The sequence below is a fragment of the Achroia grisella genome, unplaced genomic scaffold (assembly GCF_030625045.1).
Source record: "Achroia grisella isolate CSIRO2021 unplaced genomic scaffold, CSIRO_AGI_Agris_v1 utg2506, whole genome shotgun sequence".
In the NCBI taxonomy this organism is placed as follows: domain Eukaryota; kingdom Metazoa; phylum Arthropoda; class Insecta; order Lepidoptera; family Pyralidae; genus Achroia; species Achroia grisella.
Genome location: NW_026712741.1, coordinates 660,182 through 682,296, shown reverse-complemented (window position 1 = coordinate 682,296; position 22,115 = coordinate 660,182). Strand labels below are relative to the sequence as shown.

The 22,115-nt window shown below is 32.2% G+C and overlaps 1 protein-coding gene across 1 annotated transcript in view; it reads right to left on the bottom strand.

Annotated features, from left to right (window-relative positions):
• Positions 1–19,243, bottom strand: part of LOC131842807 (lachesin-like) — a 163,948-nt gene extending 144,705 nt beyond the window's left edge. Inside the window, exon 1 of the mRNA XM_059191374.1 lies at positions 19,063–19,243. The gene's annotated coding sequence lies outside the window, so the exon portion shown is untranslated. The remainder of the gene's footprint in view (positions 1–19,062) is intronic.
• Positions 19,244–22,115: the final 2,872 nt, after the last annotated feature.

The following is a 22,115-nucleotide window of genomic DNA, read 5'->3' as shown; positions in this document are numbered from 1 at the left end:
CACTGCTTTTGATATGTATAGAGAGGAGGGTGCTGTTAGTATTGTGGATTAATAACTGTTAAACCTACAATGAGAATCACTGGCAGTTTTTATATTCTCTTACCCATATTCAAAATATGATGTTCTTTATATACATTTTGTTTTATAATACTTCTGTCTGTATTATACTCTGCAATAACAAACGCCTATACATCTGTTTATTTTCATCCATTTTTACTATAACTCCATTGCTAGCAAATGATACATTGCATCAAGTTGATCTCCATACGAATTTGTCACGATGGGCTAACTGAGCTGACCTCATGATTTTCATGAGATTCATGATTAATTCTTTGATTCTTTGATTTTCGACTGATTGAACTGAAATTAAAGATTGGAGCTACTATGATGAAGATGTTCGCTTAAATGGGATTTTGATAAATTCAACCCCCATGGGGATATAATAAGGGATGATGCAGGATGTAAATGTATTAGTTTGAACCTGTCAGTACCTAATTGTACGAATGAATTAAGACGAACAAAATAATTTGTAGTTCTTCAGACTACTTTATTTTAGAAAAATAAAGTTAAATTCCACGCGGACGAAGTTGCAAGAACAGCTAGATATTTATATAGGTAATGTTCAAAATCTACCCTGTACTATCGTAAGCACAGATTATTATATTAGAGTCCCTTACCTACAGTACTGAACTGACCGTACAGCGGCCATGACGCGCGCGCCTTTGTTGTGAATTAAAATAAATTAGAACTGTGTTAAACCTACTGTGAAACTGGAAAGCTAGCGAAGATATCTTCGAGATCCTGAAGCCCAAGAAATCCGCAGAACCATACAGGTACGTGACAGACGTTTCCACACATATTTTTCCCTATATATATATACATAGTATTTTCCCTAAAATTTTGGTAGCAGAGAGTATATTCCCTAACAGGTAATGATAGCTAATAAAAGGTAAAATAAATTATTCTTAAAGTGTATCAATACAAAATAGTACAGGAATCCTATTAAAGAACTTATAAACAAATTTATATAGGTAACAAGTGTATAAAAAGAAAAGACATTCTGAGACCAGAGTGTATCGCAACAATTGTTAAGACAACAATTCAATAAAAACTTGCAAACAATTTAAAAATATTTTCCATTATCCATTTCCATCAAACTTAATGAAAAATTTTATTCTACTAAATCTATTTTTGATCTATACTATTGTCTCGCGTTAGATTTATTTCTTCGTCTCCCCTCTCAGTCTGACTACTTTAATCATATCAGTTTCGTTCAAAACGCACGTAGTCTGTAACTGAAAACTCCAGACGAGTCGTAAGACAATCCTTCGGTATTCTTCAATATTAAAACTCACTTAAGGAGTTTCAACGCCGCATTATCCTGTCAGCAATAGACGCGTCGGTGGATTTACAGCTTACGTTGTGGCAGCGTGAGGGCATGCCACGTATATATCTAAAACGAGAGGGTTTATGTTTATACGGCCTCGGAGGTACATCGCGGTGCTTTACTTCCGATGGTCCCGAGTTGATTTCTCGCACGGTACATTTGTATCCATGAATATGATTGTTTGTATCTGTCTGGGTGTTTTCTATGTATATTTTTATTTTTCTGAGTCTATTACTGACCTTTACTTATCTGAATGACATAGATTTATTTCTTTATCTACTTTAATTATATCAGTATGGTTCAAAATGCACGTAGTCTGTAATTGAAAACTCCAGACGAGCCGTAAGACAATCGTTCGGTATTCTTTAATATTAAAACTCACTTAAGGAGTTTCAAGGAAAGAAGAAGGAAGGCCTCCAGCAAGGTGGACCGACGATCTGGTCAAGATCGCTGGAAGGCATTGGATGCGAGCAGCGTAGGACCGATCATCGTGGAGATCTTTGGGGGAGGCCTATGTCCAGCAGTGGACGTCTTCCGGACTGTGATGATGATGATGATGATGATAAGGAGTTTCAACGCCGCATTATCCTGTCAGCAATAGACGCGTCGGTGGATTTACAGCTTACGTTGTGGCAGCGTGAGGGCATGCCACGTATATATCTAAAACGAGAGGGTTTATGTTTATACGGCCTCGGAGGTTCATCGCGGTGCTTTACTTCCGATGGTCCCGAGTTGATTTCTCGCACGGTACATTAATGAATATGATTGTTTGTATCCGTCTGGGTATTTTTTACATTTATTATTGTTACCCAACCATTTTTTTATTTTGATAATAAATTAGTGCTGGTTCACAAATGACGGGTCGGTGAACCACGGTTTAAAACTGAAACCCATACTTTAATTCTGATGTTCGCAGGTTTGAATCCACGCACAGTGCAAACATTTGTATTCATGACTACGATTGAAATAGTTATGCTCGCTATAAAGTTCAAACTTGTGGCGGCGTGGTGGACTGGAACGATGTGCTCCCTCTAATATGGTTGAGTGCAATAGTGGCTGGTTCATCCGTCATACTTGTGAACGGGTGCTGCTTGTAGGGACTGGTCTGTTCAGGTTGCGAAGACTGATTAGAATTTTTGTTTTTTGCAATAGCATATGCTGGTGGTCACTCTATTCTACCAAATTTGAATTTAAATTAATCTGTATTATTCTAAATATGTACAACATTTATTTTAAAAAAAATACGAGCTGAGTTTCTTGTCAGTTCTTCTCATCTCGAAGTCATTCCTAACTGACGGTAGATTTGACATATCATAAGAGTCTGTATATACATGAATAAAGATATTTTGAATTTATATTTGTATTTATAGATAATGTGCTATAGACTTATATGAATAAAGACATTTTGAATTTGACATTTCATAAGAGTCAGTAATAGATCTACATGAATAAAGATATTTTGAATTTGAATTTAAATTTGTATTTAAAGATAATATGTTAGGTTCTGTTCATATCATTTATCTGCGGAACTTTGAAAATAAAACGGCGTCTAGTATCGCCGTAGAGCTGAACAGCTGATTTATACACAAGTTCGCTAACACAAAGTACTCACTAAGTCACTTGGAAAACGTTAATAGATATCTTATCGGAATTTTCCAATAAGATTCCGTTGGATAGAATTGGATCCACTTTTCAATAAATTTAAAAGTTTTATGAAGTAACATTCATTGAATATACCTATGTACTCTACTTAATGTTTAACTAACGGTAACTTTGTAGACTATAGAATAGAATAGAATACTACATAATAACTTTAAAAACATTTATCGATACTTTGACCGGTTTTTGGAAGAAAAGAAGAAGCCAGGTCATTCATCATCATCCTCTCAGCCCGGAAGACGTCCACTGCTGAACATAGGCCTCCAAAGATCTCCACGACGATCGGTCCTGCGCTGCTCGCATCCAATGCCTTTTAGAGATCTTGACCAGATTGTCGGTCCACCTTGCTGGAGGCCTTCTCACGCTGCGTCTTCCGGTCCGCGGTCGCCACTCGAGGACTTTACTGCCCCAACGGCCATCTGTCCTACGAGCTATGTGCCCTGCCCATTGCCACTTTAGTTTTTCAATTCTTCGGGCTATGTCGGTCACTCTAGTTCTTCTGCGGATCTCCTCATTTCGGGTCGGGTCATTAGGCTCCCTAAAATATGGTCGAGCGCAGTGATGGCAGGCTCATTCGTTATACTCGTGAACGAGTGCTGCTTGTAGGGACTGGTCTGCTCTTATCACTACGCCTGATTTAATCTTATTGTGTATTTATATTTGAGCCTAAATAAATTAGTGCTGGTTGGTAGTTTGTATTCACACGTTTCGGTTTGAAAAATGTGAACTTACAAGGATTATTTAAAAGAGCAACACACAAGTTTCTCACTCGTTCTTCTTGTGATGAGACAGCTTTCCGAATGAGCGGTAGATAAAAAAAATGTTATGACTATTCAAAAGTGCTTAAATTAAGTTTATTTGAATAAATTATTTTGTATTCTATTCTATTCTAAAAAATCTAGTGAAATCCGGTTAATACTAGGCTGAATCTGCATAGCAGTCTATTCGCATAGTTACTTTTAAACTTTCGGGTTTAATATACATTATTTAAATTATTAACCGGGTCTTAACACGAATAATTTTATGGCAAATAAAGGTATTTACCTCTCACGACGTTTCGACTAGGTTGCACTAGCCGTCAGCTCGTGACCACGGCTTTATTTGGCGTAAAATTATTCGTGTTAAGACCCGGTTAATAATTTAAATAAAGTCTATTCTCATATTGGTGTTTGTTGACATGTATATTTTTTTCTGTCAAGGTTATGGTTATGGTCATGTAGTCACTTATGGTCTACACAGAATAACAGCGCTGTGACAACTGACTCAGCAACCGTGGTTTTGCCATATAAATAATTGAGGTATATATATAAATAATTGAGAAATAGCATGGGGTTTTTCAAGAATGGTATATTAAGGTTTCTTAAGGGTCGGCAACGCGCAAGTCGTCCATAGGCTACGATAACCATTTACCATCAGGTGGGCCGTATGCTTGTTTGCCACCATAGTAGTATAAAAAAAAACTAAAATGGCTATAAAAAACAGTGGATCAATAAATGGTAAAAATTTTAAGTTTTTGTATTTTTCAATGACGGATCATAAAGAAATCAAAATAAAGCAATCAATAACATGAACATTAAGAAGTAATTCACCCTTATCATTAAGGGTATGAAAAATATCTTGACTGATTCCCAGACCTACCTAATGCACACATAATTTAAAAAAAATGACTAATTTTCGGAGTTTTGGAGGAGTTTCGTAACAAACAGCGCTTCACGAGAACTTAATATTATAATGTATTCACTAACAAGACAACCCTCAAAGATGAGTAGTGACTTGGACCTTAACTCAAAGACCCTAAGGGGTCGAACACCGACATCTCATGTAGGGCCTTGTATGACGATGTACTTCTAAATATAGAATAGAAAATCATTTATTCAAATAAATGTACATTGCACTTTTGAATTGTCATCACATTTTTTTTTAATCTACCGCACATTCGGAAATCTGTCTCATCACAAGTAGAACGAGCAAGAAACTCGTGTGTTGCTCTTTTAAATAATGTATTACAATAGCCTACATAGCATATTGTAGAATGTAAGTTATGTTTTTAGTTACTATCCTACCTCAGTAACATCATCTGCATCATCATAATTTGCCCACTGACATTTATCATTATACTAGCTACCCACCCTGGCTTCGCACATGTGTACATGTATCTTATATATAAAATGTTCGTGTCACAGTTTTCGTTCCCATACTCCTCCGAAACGGCTTGACCGATTCTCATGAAATTTTGTGAGCGTATTGAGTAGGTCTGAGAATCGGCCAACATCTATTTTTCATCACCCTAAATGTTAGGGGTAGTCCACTCCTAATTTTTTTTTTCTGTCCCAGTAAAACTACGTATGCCGGGACAGCTAGTTATATATGTAAACCTTCCTCCTGAATCATTCTATCTATTAAAACAAACCGCTTCAAAATCCGTTGCGTAGTTTTAAAGATTTAAGCATACATAGGGACAGACAGCGATAGCGACTTTCTTTTATACTACAAATAATATATAAATATGACATACTAAGTTTGTAGAAATCTTATCCTTAGGGGGTAAATATATTGTATATAGTAAGGGTGTATATTGTAAAGTTATAAAATATTCAAAATAAATCTTCTTTTTTTCTTCGACTGGCAACACCAACGACAGTTGTCTTTATCAGCTGGCCGTAATAAATAAATAATTTTTAATAGTTTATCACACGAATATTATAGTTCCGATATCATTATTAGTGATTTAATAGTGCAATAAGTGTCGATTATTGTTTGTGTACAAATTGGAGGTGTATTATTTGCAAAAATCGACATTAAAAAATAGTGTACCGGCCATCTGTCAAACTTCTTTCGTTGGTAAACAACTAAATATTTAAAACTATTCTATAACTATTTGTTGGAGTTATTCAAAGAATTTCATAATATATACAAGTTTTATACAAAATATTCATATCAAGTTAAATTAATATTAATAATTGTGAAGTTCAGTTGTTGCGTACGTCGAAGGAAAAAAATACCCACAAAATATATTGTAAGTAATTTTATGTTTTGTATTAATATAATTTGAAGGAAAGGAGCACAATCTAATTCCATTTACTTAATCTTATAAAATATAGGTTGTATATAATATATCTAACAGAAATAATTAAAAATTTTAAGACTTAAAATAAGTAAGGTTCAGTTGCTGTTCTCGTTGTGATACTTTGTTTCTTTTAGAAATAACTCACTTCACTGTCCCTAGTAACTATTCATATATTCAATAATGTCACTATCTACCCGTTCCACAACTGCACGGCAGACAGAGATGAAGCTTAAAGTAGCTCTACAAGAACTTCAGGCATCCAAAGATCTTAGTGACAAGTTGATCAGGGAGAGAGAAGAGAGTGAAGATGAAATTTTAAAAATTATAAATAAAAATACACTATTAAAATCTGAACTGTCAGAACTTCATAATAGTCATCAGGAAGTTATTGAGCAGCGGGATCAGCTTCAAGAACTAATAAGTAGCTTTCATCAGTGTAGTGACACCCATGAGCAAGCCTTGAGGCGTATCACTGAATTGGAGCTTGAGTTAAAGCAGGCCTATTCTAAAATTAATGATCTAGACACAAGATTGGAATCTCAGCGAAGTAATGAGATTAGTAATTTATATGAGGAACTTATTAGTGTTGACTGTGTGCCTCCTTCGACTACAGTTCCATACACTCATCCTGTTGTGATTGACCTTACTAGTGATACATCTCCTAAATTAGGCAACTATAACAATAACATTTGTATGTTGAGTCATAATAAATTAAAAAAATATTTAAAACTAAAAAAGTTTATTATTAGGACTCGGAATATATTAAATAAGCGTTGTAAAAAGGGTCAGTTATTGAAAAGAAATACTTTAAATAATTTAAAATTGCATGATTATATTAATAAGTGTAATAATAAGTTATTGGAAAGCCAAAAGTTATATGACATTGATACAGACTACCTAACTTCAAAAATCAATAGTTTAGAATCTTCACTTCATGATTTAAATACAAAGTATATTATCTCTCAGAAACAAATCCAGGAGCATATTTTAGCAATGGATGATCTGATTGATGTCAGTAAATACAATGCTGACCGTTTTGAGTCGTTGACTAAGCATTGTACATGTAATCACACAAATATATCAAATAATAATTCAGTTATAACTGTGCTGGAAAATGAAGTTCAGGGTGTTTGTGCCAGTGACTGTAACCCTAAGAGTAGCACAATGGTGTTCTCTGACAGAATAGGCTGTAACTTTGGATCTATTTTGAAGTATCATCTTAAGGGTGATTTATTAAACTACTGTATGCCAGAAGCATCATTTACACAAATAATAAATAAAATTAAATCTATAAAAATGAACAATATGACCACAATTGTGTTATTTTTTGGTAATAGTATTCAATTAAATAGGCAGGATGTAATTAAAGGAATTGAATATTTATTACAATTAAATGTGTATAAGATTGTATTGTGCGCTTTTCCTTACACAAATAGACATCTTCATAAAAAAATTAACAGTAAGGTACATTACCTGAATAACTTATTACATATGTTGACATGTCGTCATAGTGACATTTTTACATTTTTTGATACTAATAGTTTTATTAGTGATTTTTATTTGACAAAAGATACAATGTATCTCTCTAAATCATCTAAAAATAAAATAGCCACTTTAGTGGCTTATAATATTGACTACATGAACAGTTTACATGGTAAACTTAAACATAAAAATACTGACATAACAAATAATTCTATTAATATTTGTGACATAAATACTATGACTGCAGATTTAAACTGCTCACAAAGACAAAGGGAAAGCAATCAGAATTAATAATTGTTCATCAGAACATACAAAGTTTTCCCGGCAGCGAGTTAATTATACAATTATTTTTAGAAAAGTATAATATTGATATTGTCTGTTTCACAGAACATTGGCTTAAAGAGAGCAATATGATGTTCAATTTAAATAATTATAACGTTGTCAGCTGCTTCAATAGAAAGTCAGTTAACAGAGGCGGGTCTATGATAATTGCAAGAAATAATATTAAAGTAAAGGAACGTGCTGACATTGTTAGACTTTCTATTGAGTGTTGTATAGAATTATCTTGTATAGAACTAGAAAATTATATCCTTATATGTGTGTACAGGCCTCCTAATAGTGATTACAATGTTTTTGAAGGGGTGATGGAGGATATTTTAAAAAAAATATTTAATAGTCTTAAAAAAATTATTGTATGTGGAGATTTTAACGTTGATATTCTTTGTAACACACCCACATGTACAAAAATTATTAGTTTATTTCAGTCATTTGATTTAAGTCATGTCTTTCATGAACCCACTCGTGTAACTGCCACGTCTGCTACTTGTCTTGACAATGTTTTTTGTAACTGTGAGTATACAGAAAAATTCATAATAAATAAACTTCCTTCAGATCACTGTGGTCAAGTTGTTAAGTTTAACAGTCAGATCAATAAAGTCAACAATAATAAAAAATCAAAAAGACAAATAAATGTTTACAATATTAACAAATACAAAAGCGCGATTAAAAATAAATTGGATTTGCTGTTACAATATAGTAATAATCCTGATTATCTTTACACCAAGCTAATTACTATTCTATCAGGAGAATATGAACAATTTTTCAAGAAAAAAGAAGTTTATGTTAAATCTAAATTCACGGAATGGGCAACAGTAGGTATACTTAAAAGTAGAAATATTTTGTTTGATTTATACGATCAAAAAAAATATCGATTTGATGACAAATTCACCACTTATGTGAAAAATTATTCAAAAATTTTTAAAAAAGTTTGTATTACGGCTAAATCTAATTATATTAATAAACAAATTAACCAGTCTTCTGACAAAATTAAAACCATCTGGGGCATTATAAATAAAGAAACCGGAAGATCTAAATTAGCCTATAATCAATTTGCATTAAATTATGATAATAAATTAATAACAGCAACAAAAGATGTAGTTAATGTTTTTGAAGATTTTTTTGCTAATATTCCGATTAATATTACATCTTCTCTGGACTCATCTCCATCTCGAGCAAAAATATTACTAGAGTCTAATATCGGTTGTTGTGCTTTAAGATTTAAATTTTCACATGTTAGCCCCGTTCATATCATAAAAATATTCAAACATCTAAATTTAAAAAATACAGAAGACCTTTGGGGCATGTCTGTAAAAGTAGTTAGTTCTTTCATAGATATTGTTGCTCCATATCTAGCTACTATTTTTAATAAATGTATTGATAATGGGACTTTTCCACAATTAATGAAATTTAGCAAATTAATCCCACTATTTAAATCAGGAGATAAATTTGAGCCAGGGAACTATAGACCTATATCTATTTTGCCAGTTCTAAGTAAGGTGTTTGAAAAGATAATGTTAAATCAAATGTTACAACACTTCAGGGATAACCGACTGCTTCACAGTCAACAATATGGTTTCACCGCCGGCAAGTCTACCACTGACGCAGGTGTAGCGCTGATAACACATATTTTCCAATCATGGGAGAAGTCACAGGATGCACTCGGAGTTTTTTGTGACCTATCAAAGGCATTTGATTGCGTGGATCATAAAACACTTTTGTACAAGCTCGAACATTATGGTATAAAAGATAATGATCTAAAATTAATGAGAACTTATTTAGAGGATAGGGTCCAAACTGTAGATATTGACGGTATAAAATCTAAGGGAGCTAATATTGGGATGGGCGTTCCACAAGGGTCAATCTTAGGCCCCTTTCTCTTTTTAATTTACATAAATGACCTTCCCTTTATGGTAGAGAAAATTGCAGATATAGTGCTGTTTGCGGATGATACTTCGTTAGTGTTTAAAATTGGACGTCAAACTAATCAATTAGACGATGTAAATTGTGCTATGTCTGCTATATTAAATTGGTTTACATGTAATAACCTATTATTAAATTCCAGCAAAACAAAGTGTATAAAATTTACACTTCCTAATGTAAGACCAATAAATACACAGTTATTGCTTAATGACGAAATAGTAAATTTTGTTAATGATACAGTTTTTTTAGGTATAACAGTGGACTCGAAATTACAATGGGGGCCCCATATTTCAAAATTGGCCAATAGACTCAGTTCAGCTGCATATGCAATTAGAAGAATTAGGCAATTAACAGACGTGGCGACGGCTAAACTTGTATACTTTAGTTATTTCCATAGCATTATGTCATATGGTATACTACTATGGGGTAAAGCAGCCGATATAAATACTATATTTATTTTACAAAAGAGAGCCATACGTTCTATTTATGGTATGGGTTCAAGAGAGTCATTACGTCAGTGTTTTAAAGATTCAAATATCCTCACCGTTACTTCACAATACATTTATGAGAATATCATGTATACACGGAAGAATTTAGACAGTTTTAGAAAACTTAAAGACTGTACAAATAGAAACTTACGCAATAAAAATAAGCTAATTTTACCTAAATGCCGCCTGCACAAAGTCAGTAATTCATTCTATGGTAATTGCGTAAGATTTTATAATAAACTGCCAGAATCTGCACTAAATCTGACAGAGAGGCAATTCAAATCTTATATTAAACAATTTTTATGTAAGAAAGCCTATTACAGGATAGACGAATTCATAGAAGACAACATATCAAGTAAATAATTAGTTTATACAACGTTATAATTTGTTTATCTCATTGCTTTCTTGATTCAATTATTTTAGAAATATGAAAGCGTAGCGGGTTTTGTATTAATTGCCGCATGCATTCTTATGTGAAATGTGAATACTATAAACATCAGATGGCAATTGTGAGTAGCTATGACGTGGTCTGGTGTTTTGAGTAGTCATGCTCACTAAAATGTCCAGACATGTGGCGGCGTGGTGGGCCGGGTCATTGGGCTCCCTAAAATATGGTCGAGCGCAGTGATGGCTGGCTCATCCGTCATACTCGTGAACGGGTGCTGCTTGTAGGGACTGGTCTGCTCTAATCACTATGACTGATTTCCTCTTATTAATTGTTTAACCAGTTGGTTATGTATTCAATATTTTTTTCTTTTTGAGTATTTAATTGAATTAGTGCTAATCGGTGGTTTGTATTCACACACTTAAACTTAAATTGTAAGTAAGAATAAATTATTTAAAAGAGCAACACACAAGTTTCTTGCTTGTTCTTCTTGTGATGAGACAGCATTCCGAATGAGCGGTAGATTAAAAAAAAAAAAAATGTTATGACTATTCAAAAGTGCTTCAATGTAAGTTTATTTGAATAAATGATTTTCTATTCTATTCTATTCTATTCTAATCAAAATAACTTAATTTTTGTAGGTCTTTTACAGATACTTATGATATGTAAAATCTACCGTCAGTTCGGAATGATTTCGAGATGAGAAGAACTGACCAGAAACTCAGCTCATTTTTTCAACTTGTACATGATTACAAAAATACAGATTTTTTTTTTCAATTTATTTATTTATTTATTCATTTACATTCAACATGTACATGATTACAAATTTTTTTTTTTTTCAATTATTTTATTTATTTATTCATTCATTTACATTCCATAATGTTACAATAAAGGTTGACATATATTATTATAAGAGCACTACGGACCCTGATGGGCACAGCAAGCTACAATGAGATACAGTGTCTTTAACAGATTTTAATTATTTTGTATATATTTCATCTAATTCATAAGTTATCTGTCAAATATTCATAGACATTATAATAACATTTTATTTATAAGTAATTTTTTTAAGTTATATATAAACATTTTGTCTTTCTTTATATTTTTCAAATATTCGGTTAGTTTTTTGTATATTTTTATCGACATTACCACAGGACCAGATGATTGCAAAGTTTGGAGTCTGGAAGCATTAATCTGTTTTTCAATAGTACAGAATAATTATATTTGATATCTACTTTTTGTATAAATCAGGATATTTGCGAACGAATTTACATACTTCCAATATGTAGATACATGGAAGAGTTAGTATCCGATTAATGGTGAAATGATTTTTACAGCTGTTTGTTTTATATTTACAATTATTCTTATCAATTTTTTTTTGAGTTTCACAAGTTCACAATTCTCCAAGTGCCTCGAAATTTTCCTCAAATAAATTTTTTAATTTATTACAATACGAGTACGTTATTTTCATGTAATGCCGTCGTTGGTAATTTTATCGGAGCACTTTAAAGCCTTTCAGTATTTTGATATTCAGTCATGCGGAAGGCGGTCAAAATTAATGGTCCGATTTATATGAATATCAAGCTTGGAAAAATATGCGCCGTAGTTATATTAACTATTTATCTTCACGCCAGATATAGATTGTAGATGTGGGTAGAGACTGTCCAAAGTTCTTCCTTATTACATAGTATAAAACAAGTCGCTATCGCTGTCTGTCCCTATGTATGATTAAATCTTTAAAACTACGCAACGGATTTTGAAGCGATTTTTTTAATAGATAGAGTGATCCTAGAGGAAGTTTTATATATATAATATATGTACATCCGGGTGAGGCCGGGGCAACTATCTAGTATTTTACAAGGCAAAAAAATATTTCTAAAAATTACAAAATATTGTTCAGAAAAATATAAAAAATAATTGAGATGTGACGACAAGACAATATACTTTATGTCCTATTCTCAGATCTATTGAATATACGCACAAAATTTCATAAGAATCGGTCAAGTCGTTTCGGAGGAGTATGGTAACTAACATTGTGACACGAATTTTATATATCAAAAGATATATTTTGAACAGACTTTTATAGTGCAGTAAAATTTTGAAATTACCACGATGTAAAAAAACAACATATAATTAAAAAATAAAAACGACCTATCTGTGTAGATTTTTATTCTCTACAACTTTTATTTGAATTATTTTTTCATATTTCTTACCGTTACCGAGTTATTTTGAAAAACAGCGTTTTTACGACCCTTTTTTTAATTTTTTCATCCCTTTTCCGTCAATTTAAACAAAAATTTCTATTAATTAATTTAATTTACTTATTAATTTTTAATATTATTATTGATGTATTTGCGGACTTATTTTCATATATTTTGACGATCTCGGTGGTCTAGCGGGTTAGCACACCGCTTTACGTCGATGGTCGCGGGTTCGATTCCACAAACATTTGTATTCATGAGTAAGATTGTTTGTAGCGGTCTGGGTGTTTTCTATGTATGTATAATATGTATGTATTTACGAAAAAAAATATCTATGTATTTGTATCAGTCATCTAGTACCCATAACACAAGCTTTAGCTAGCTTAACTTGATCTAGATGGCGCTGTGTGAATTGTTCTGAGATTATTATCATATTATACTATTCTTATTTTTCTTTGTATTATATTGTATTTAGAAACTGGTCACATCATGTCGTATTTAAAATTTGACTGGACTATTAGTGTTGCTACCACTTACGAAACAGTAATGTTATGGTGGACCCAAATTTTGCAGAAGGCTATGTAACCTCGATGATGTATTATATAATTATGGGAGTGAATTAAGTATAGCAATTTCACATTTTGGGTCACGTCGTTAGCAAGTCTACATCAATCAAAAACCAGCATATACTTTCCTCCGTATATTTATAATACTCCCATCTCTTTAATTACATGGAGTGTTTGTATTCTAGATTGTTCTACGACAGAGGTCCTCAACTTTCTGTATCGTAGACCCCTTGCCACATTTTTCGGTTTTGGGTAGACCCGCCATTCTTAGCTGGTATAGATTTTTTGTAAATTTCTAATTGTAGTAATGTTTAGTGTTAAAAACATAAAGTAAAAACAATAAGATGACTGCTGTCGTAGACTCCTTATAGACCACTTTGGGAATCACGGTTCTACGAGGTTTGGGGCTCGAGTTTCCTCTTAGGTTTTAGACTGAAACCACAGTTTCAGATGAGAAGAACTGAGTATAGGTACTGTAATAGAAAACTGTATGAGTATCTAAATGATGAATATATATAGAATAACTGTATTTCAGTATATTATATTATTATATTATTATATAATATACTTAAATTCAGTTACGAACTATCTAAAAGACAATGAATAAAAAAAAAGAAATATATCAAATAAAATGTAACATAGTATAAAACAAAGTCGCTATCGCTGTCCGTCCCTATGTATGCTTAAATCTTTAAAACTACGCAACGGATTTCGTAGCGGTTTTTTTAAATAGATAGAGTGATTCAAGAGGATGGTTTATATGTATAATACACGTACACCCGTACGAAGCCGGGGCGAGTAGCTAGTAAGAAAATAATGTAAAAAACTTCATTTTTTTACCAATTCTTCTCAATTGTATACGGAACTGGACGGTAGGGAAAATATGAATACAAAAACTTGACGTTCATAAGCGGCTAAAATAAATTGATGATTTTCGATTTGATTTGATGTAACAGTCTAAATTTCGAGCACTTTATTATACCTTTATTACTAGAAATTACTGATAGACATTTCATAATATCTGCTCCATTGCAAGAAGCCAGGAACGGGGCAAAGCGCAACCCTGGCTTTTCCAGATCATTGGACCGATAAAATATTTAATTTCAACTGAAGGGGAATTATGAAATCTGAGCTCGCTGATCGGTCGGAATCTATTAATTGCTTAGATTATTGTTATTTTTTTATAAGATAAAGACCTCAGTGATCTAGCCGTTTAGCACACCGCCTTACTTCCGCGTGGCGGGTTCGATTCCTCGCACGGCACAAATATTTGTGTTATATGATTGTTTGTGTCGATCTGGGAGTTTTCTGTGCATACAGAGAGGCAATTCAAATCTTATATTAAACAATTTTTGTGTAAGAAAGCCTATTACAGGATAGACGAATTCATAGACGACAACATATCAAGTAAATAACTAGTTTATTAGCATACAACGTTATAATTTAATTTTCTCATTGCTTTCTTGATTTAAGTGATTGATTTTAGAAATATGAAAGCGTAGCGGTTTTTGTATTGATTGCCGCATGCATTCTTATGTAAAATGTGAATACTATAACTATCAGATAGCAATTGTAAGTAGCTTTGACGTAGTCTAGTGTTTTGAGTAGTCATGCTCACTAAAATGTCCAGACTTGTGGCGGCGTGGTGGGCCGGGTCATTGGGCTCCCTAAAATATGGTCGAGCGCAGTGATGGCTGGCTCATCCGTCATACTCGTGAACGGGTGCTGCTTGTAGGGACTGGTCTGCTCTAATCACTATGACTGATTTCCTCTTATTAATTGTTTAACCAGTTGGTTATATATTCAATATTATTTCTATTTGAGTATTTAATAGAATTAGTGCTAATTGGTGGTTTGTATTCACACACTTAAACTTAAAAATGTAAAGTAATAATAAATTATTTAAAAGAGCAACACGCAAGTTTCTTGCTCGTTCTTCTTGTGATGAGACAGCTTTCCGAACGAGCGGTAGATTAAAAAATGTAATGACTATTCAAAAGTGCTTCAATGTAAGTTTATTTGAATAAATGATTTTCTATTCTATTCTATTCTATTCATAATGTGTATGTATTTACAAAATAAAATATTTATGTATTTTTATTTTTATTCTTACATATGTTTAGGGACTGTTATTATAATATGATAATGCCAGACCTATCGTATCTTATTACTAATCTTATATTCTACTGTACAATGAAAATAAAATTTTTGCTGGCGATGATACAGGATCAGATACCGTGGTACGTATCAACATCAATCTATGTATATATAACAGTATTTAGTACCTATAACACAGGCTTTAGCTAGCTTAACTTGTGTCTAGATGGCGCTGTGTGAATTGTCTTGAAATAATATTTTATATTTAAAACATTTATAAGACCTAATATTTAGGTTCTTAGTTGTACAATTAGGTTATATTTAGAATACCACAGTTAATTTTCTAATTCAGGCCTTAATAATTTTAGGGACTGGTCTACTCTGATAATTATGACTGAATTTGTTACTCAAACAGCTATTACATTTATTTACATTTATCATTTTTGCTATTTGTTTCTATTCACACAAAATCCTAAACAACCGCTGAACAACATTTATTTAAACGCGCAACACGCAATTTTTTGCTAGTTATAATTATTAATTATTGTACTTTTAATTTAAATGCATTTTATTCACCGAAATAATCTGTACGAAAATATCCTATAAATATTTTTAAAGAAAATGTTCCATTGAGGTGGAGCTGCGATACAAAACTTACTATTGTTATAATTATATTATATAATAAAATTAATTTAAATTAAAAGTAGAATAATTAATTCTACTTTTAATTTAAATGCATTTTATTCACCGAAATAAACAGTAATCGTGTAAATTATTTACTCATTCCCGTAAAATATGAGTACAGATCTAGAAACTGCAGATTATGAAACATATTTCATTTCAGTTGTTTTAATTTATTACTTATGTTTTGTAATATAAATAGTATAAAGAAGAACATAATTAATTTAAATGTTAATATTTTTAATAATTCAGAATAAATATGAATGTGGATGGATGTAAAGGGAGGGGACGCCCTAAGAAAAGATAATAATAATAATCTTAGGACAATTCACACAGCGCCATCTAGACCCAAGTTAAGCTAGCTAAAACTTGTGTTATGGGTACTAGATAACTGATACAAATACATAGATATTTTTTTTTTTTTGTAAATACATATATACTATATATAGAAAACACCCAGACCGATACAAACAATCATACTCATGAATACAAATGTTTGTGCCATGCGAGGAATCGAACCAGCGACCATCGGTCGTAAAGCGGTGTACTAGACCGCTGGACCACCGAGGTCGTCAAAGTTTAGATGGATGGATTGTGTGAAAGATGATATGAATAAAAGAAGAGTGTGCTCAGATATGACGACCGATAGAGAGCAGTGGAACAGAATGACATACTGCGACGATCACAAATAATGGTATAAAGGCAAGGCAATGATGAATGATGATTTTTAATAATTCAGCACATATTTTACATGATTCATTATAATATAATTCTTCATTATTAAATCTTTTATTATATACTATTGTAATTTTATTTTATATGTGTACAGGTAAAATGGAAACTATAGAAAAAGACTTGAAATACGTAGATATGTTGGGAAACTATCGACAAGACAGAAATAAAGTATATAAAATTTATAGTTCATAAACATTAATATAATTTTAGAATAAAGAATATATTTCTGATTAACCAGGTACAGCCTATATATAAGAGATTAGTTTTATTTCTGGTTTATTAACCACTACTGTACACTATTAAACACGTCCTGGCTTCGCACGGGTTGACATTTTTACAACATTTAATATTTTTATCATATCCTACCTAATTAAATTGACTAAGGTTTATATTTTAGTAAGGTTTATTATATATATATATATATATTTAACGATAATAGTTGGACACATAGTACCACAAAGTTTTTTGTAGTTATTGATATATTCTTCAATATTGTAGAACGTATTTTTGTTCTATCACCAATAGTTTCCGCAGCGCACGCGAAGAAAGATTATTTAGCATGTTTTTTTACGTCTTTAGTTACGTTACTAAAGTTTTGGTAAGGATCCCAAATATTTTCCAGCAATAAATATAAGCTATGTTACTCAGGGTGAATGTAGCTTTTTAATGATGAAAGAATTCTGAAAATCGCCAAAGTTTCAAAAATCGTTTGAGTTTATTCATTACAAACATAAGTCACATTAAAACACAAAAATACAAATCTTCCCTCTTTATAATGTTAATGTAGATTACTTATTCGCATCCAATTATTATTACAGATAATTATTATTATTATTATTACTGCATATTTATTAATATATCATGTTTCTTTTCGAAATTAATATAAAAATTACCATAACTAAATATAAGCTTACAAACTTATATTTAAATCAGTTAGCTAATATTAAAATATAAAAATATTTTGTTTATAAAAATGTTTAGTTATTATTAAGTAAAGTAGTAAGTAAGTTATTATCTATACATATAAATAAAATTGGAGTGTCTGTATGTAATATTGAAAGAACCGTTTTTTACTGCATGCATATGAATATAAATACGGAACATATACCAAAAAAAAAATTTTAAAAATTTTTATCCGTCTGTCTGTCGTTCTGTTTGTTCTGGCTAATCTCTGAAACGGCTGAACCGATTTTAACGGGACTTTTCTTGGCAGGTAGCTAATGTAATAGGGAGTAACTTAGGCTACTTTTATTTTAGAAAAATAGTATTAAATTCCACGCGGACGAAGGCGCGGGTGCAGCTAGTATTTAATAAAAATTAACATTTTAAAATGACGTTATAAATTGAACTGAACAGTTTTTTAATTAGTTTGAGTATTAATTTAATTAAAGGCCCCAAACTAAGTTACGACAAGGTTAAATAAGTTTCCCTGTCAGCATCACACAAAGTTATTGTTAAGTTTAATATCTTGCGGACAGAGATTGTAACTCTTATAATTATCTTGAACTGTAATTAATTAAAAGATTCATTAACCTGTTACTGAGAAGTTAAATACAAGGATTCCACATTATTAAAGACTGCTCATAGGTAACTAACTGTTAGACGACGATAGTCCAGTTAAGTTAGAATAAAAAGTAGTTTAGGTGTTAAATATTCTAATAATTCTATTAAATATGATAATCTTATTTATGTTTATGAAATGTCCAAAAAATCCATTATACTCTTGTAAGTATTATAAATATATTAAGACATATAATAATAATAATTTTTCAGTACATATATACTTCAATTAAATATTATTTATTAATGTGTATTATTTACTATGTGGTGTGTTATCGTTACACTATCCTACTTTGTAACATATTATATTTATTAGTTCCAATAAAGAATTATTATTATTATTATTATTATATTTTCAGATTTATAATATCAATAGATAAATACCGTATATATATATTAATTTAATATTAATACAAGCATAAATTAATATAGAACTGTTCAAGTGTAATATATTTATTTTAATTTTTATTTTAATTTAAAAAATAGTTTATATACCTTTTCATTTCTCCAAAAATAATATTTTCCTCAACAATGGCAGTTCACAAATCCGTACGCACTATACCGTTAATGTTTCAGTAATAAAACAACAGAACAGCATCCTATAAATTCACATGCGATTCCAGAACGCCGTCGGAAAGTTCGAAACTTTTGTCGGACGAGGAATGAAGTCGCTGGCTAACTTTGAACGCGACGCGCAAAGCTCGCGGCGACTGGCGAGGCACTGGCTTTAGTACACAGCCACCCGCCGCTACCGTACCACGGATAGGATCCAGTTCGTTACATAGTAAGATCGAAATTTGATCGCAGTTAGACGGAATGAATGCGCACTAAGACAGCTCGTTGGCTATTTAGCCCGAAAAAGAAGGGAGGACAGCGCATGCGTGCGGTCGTTCAACCCTTGCAGTGGATGCTGCATTTTCACTGATGAGTCCCAGTAAGTTACTGCGTTTTAAGGTTACCTAGATTAATATTATATATTATAATGTGGAATAGAGAAAATTCAATTACGACAACGTCAGGTAAAAGCAAATATATAATGTTAAAAAGTCTGTTCAGTGACTAGAGTTTGAGTTTATTTCTTAACATTTTCAAATTAAAAAAAGTTAATTAGTATTGGGAGATGTCAAGAGTCTCCGAAAGTAGCGTGTATGAGAAAAAATTATAACAGTAATAAACTTCTGCATGTCGATATCCCTGACATATATATGATAAATATATATGAAAATATTACATATAAATCCCATAATGCTCATATAAAAAAACCCTAAGAAATATTACAGAGCGGCAGTTAGTCCCAAAGCTAAGGAGAGCTTCTGTTATATGTGCTGCAACTGAAAGAAATACTTAAATACATTATTTTATAACTAAATACATAACATATATAGAATACACCCTGATTAAATATATCGTGATAGGAATCGAACCCACGACAATAGAAAGTGAGAAGGCGGTTAGCCGCTAGACCATCGAAAAGATAAAAATTGGCAACCATAACTCCATGTGGCATTTTCATTTCATTTCAACACCAGCTAATCAATGGGTTAAAATAGAAAGCGGATGATAGGCACGGGTAGGAAAAGACAAACCTACAGTGTAAAATAACAATGCTACTTACATTGCACTAAGTCATATTTAAATTATTGAATCTATTAATAATGCAGACGTAATTGCAGTTTTAGTACTAGCAACGGTCCTATTATAGCGCCCTGGGGTACACTAAATTGTTTCGCTTGTAAAATTATAGCTACCAGTATATATATATGAAGATGGGTCGATACACGTTCGAGAAGTTGAATACTTTATTTCCCAATCCCAATCCAATCTCAGTAGCTTTTGAAAGTAGCCCCTCAGATGAATAAATCTGTGAATACGTAAGCAACTGTATCGGCCCAGATATCACTGATTTGAAGTTAATTGCTTTCGATTTAAACTTGGGCCTATAAAATATGTAGTGCCTTAATTTTAGTATAATTTATCATGAAGTAACATTTCAAATATGCCAATACTAGTGGCCTAACTCTGTTTCTTTTTTACAGCGCAGGGGACAAACGAGCATGCGGCTCACCTGATGGTAAGTGATTACCGCTGCCCATGAGCACTCGCAACCTCAGGGGAATAAAGGGGAAAGTGCGTTGTCGGCTTATTAAATAGGAATAAGCTCTTTTCTTGAAGGTTTCAATATCGTATTGGTTCGGAAACACCATTGCTGGAAGGTGATTCCACAATGTGGTTGTGCATGTATATGCATATTGGTAAATCTAATCCTCCAAATAAAGATGGGTGAAACTGCATGTTGTCAACTCACCCGGCCGGCCAGCGGTGGTTCTGGGCCAGGCGGATAAGGTCTGCCTCGGTGTCACTGTTAGGCAAATTGTAACATCTCGGTTGGAGTTGCACAAAAGTGGAAATTAAATAAATATTATAATATTAAAGTAAATTAAAAAAGGCACGGACGAATATATCTGTGGAAAAATGTATTTAAATATATAAAAAAAAATGTGGTTGTGCGTGGCAAAAAGTTTCTAGAAAACCGCACTGTGGAGGACCGCCATTCACCCAGATGATCAGGATGGTATTTTAGTTTCTAGCTGTTGGTACGGTGGTGAAACTCAGCAGCTGGTATTAATCTGCAGTACAGTTTGGATTAGAATAGAAAATTATTTATTGAAATGAACTAAAATTGAAGCACTGTTGAATAGTCATACATATTTCTTTTTTATCTACCACTAATTCTGTCTCATCAATAGAAGAACGAGCTACAAACTTATATATTCTCTAAAATATGTGAATACAAACGACAGCTAATCATCTTATATATAAAATTCTCGTGTCACAGTTTTCGTTCCCATACTCCTCCGAAACGGCTTGACCGATTCTTATGAAATTTTGTGAGCGTATTGAGTAGGTCTGAGAAGCGGCCAATATCTATTTTTCATCCCCCTAAATGTTAGGGGTAGTCCACTCCTAAATTTTTAGTTTCTAATTTTTTATGATACAACATACAAAAATACATACCATCCTAAATTTTCACCCTTCTATCATCAACGCCTATTTTTTTTTATAGCGTTATTAATTTATATGGCAAAACAATGTTTACCGGGACAGCTAGTAATATATATTATTTTCTATAACATTACTTTCTCGTTCAGTAAAATTATCAGACATCCGTTATTTATGACAATTTATTGAACGAAAAACGTTGTGATCGCAAATAATTTATTCGTCATACATTTTATGAATAGAAGAGCAGCTAAAAGAGATTTCAGTTTGTATGGATATGGATAAAAAGTAAGTAATAGCCGCGGCTCATTCAGTAACCGAATGAAAAGATCCCAAATCTTATGAATTGGTTCGCAAGTCATATTGCATGTTATTACTTACACCACAGTTCTAGAGGTATAAAATATTCACGTTTATGCCTCATGAATAGATAAGCTGTTCAATGGTTTTCAGTTGCTGATAAACAGGCTTCGTTGGACCTAAATATGTTATTATGTTGAGGTATACTAAATAGATCTCGTTAAAATCTTTACACGCATGATATTCAG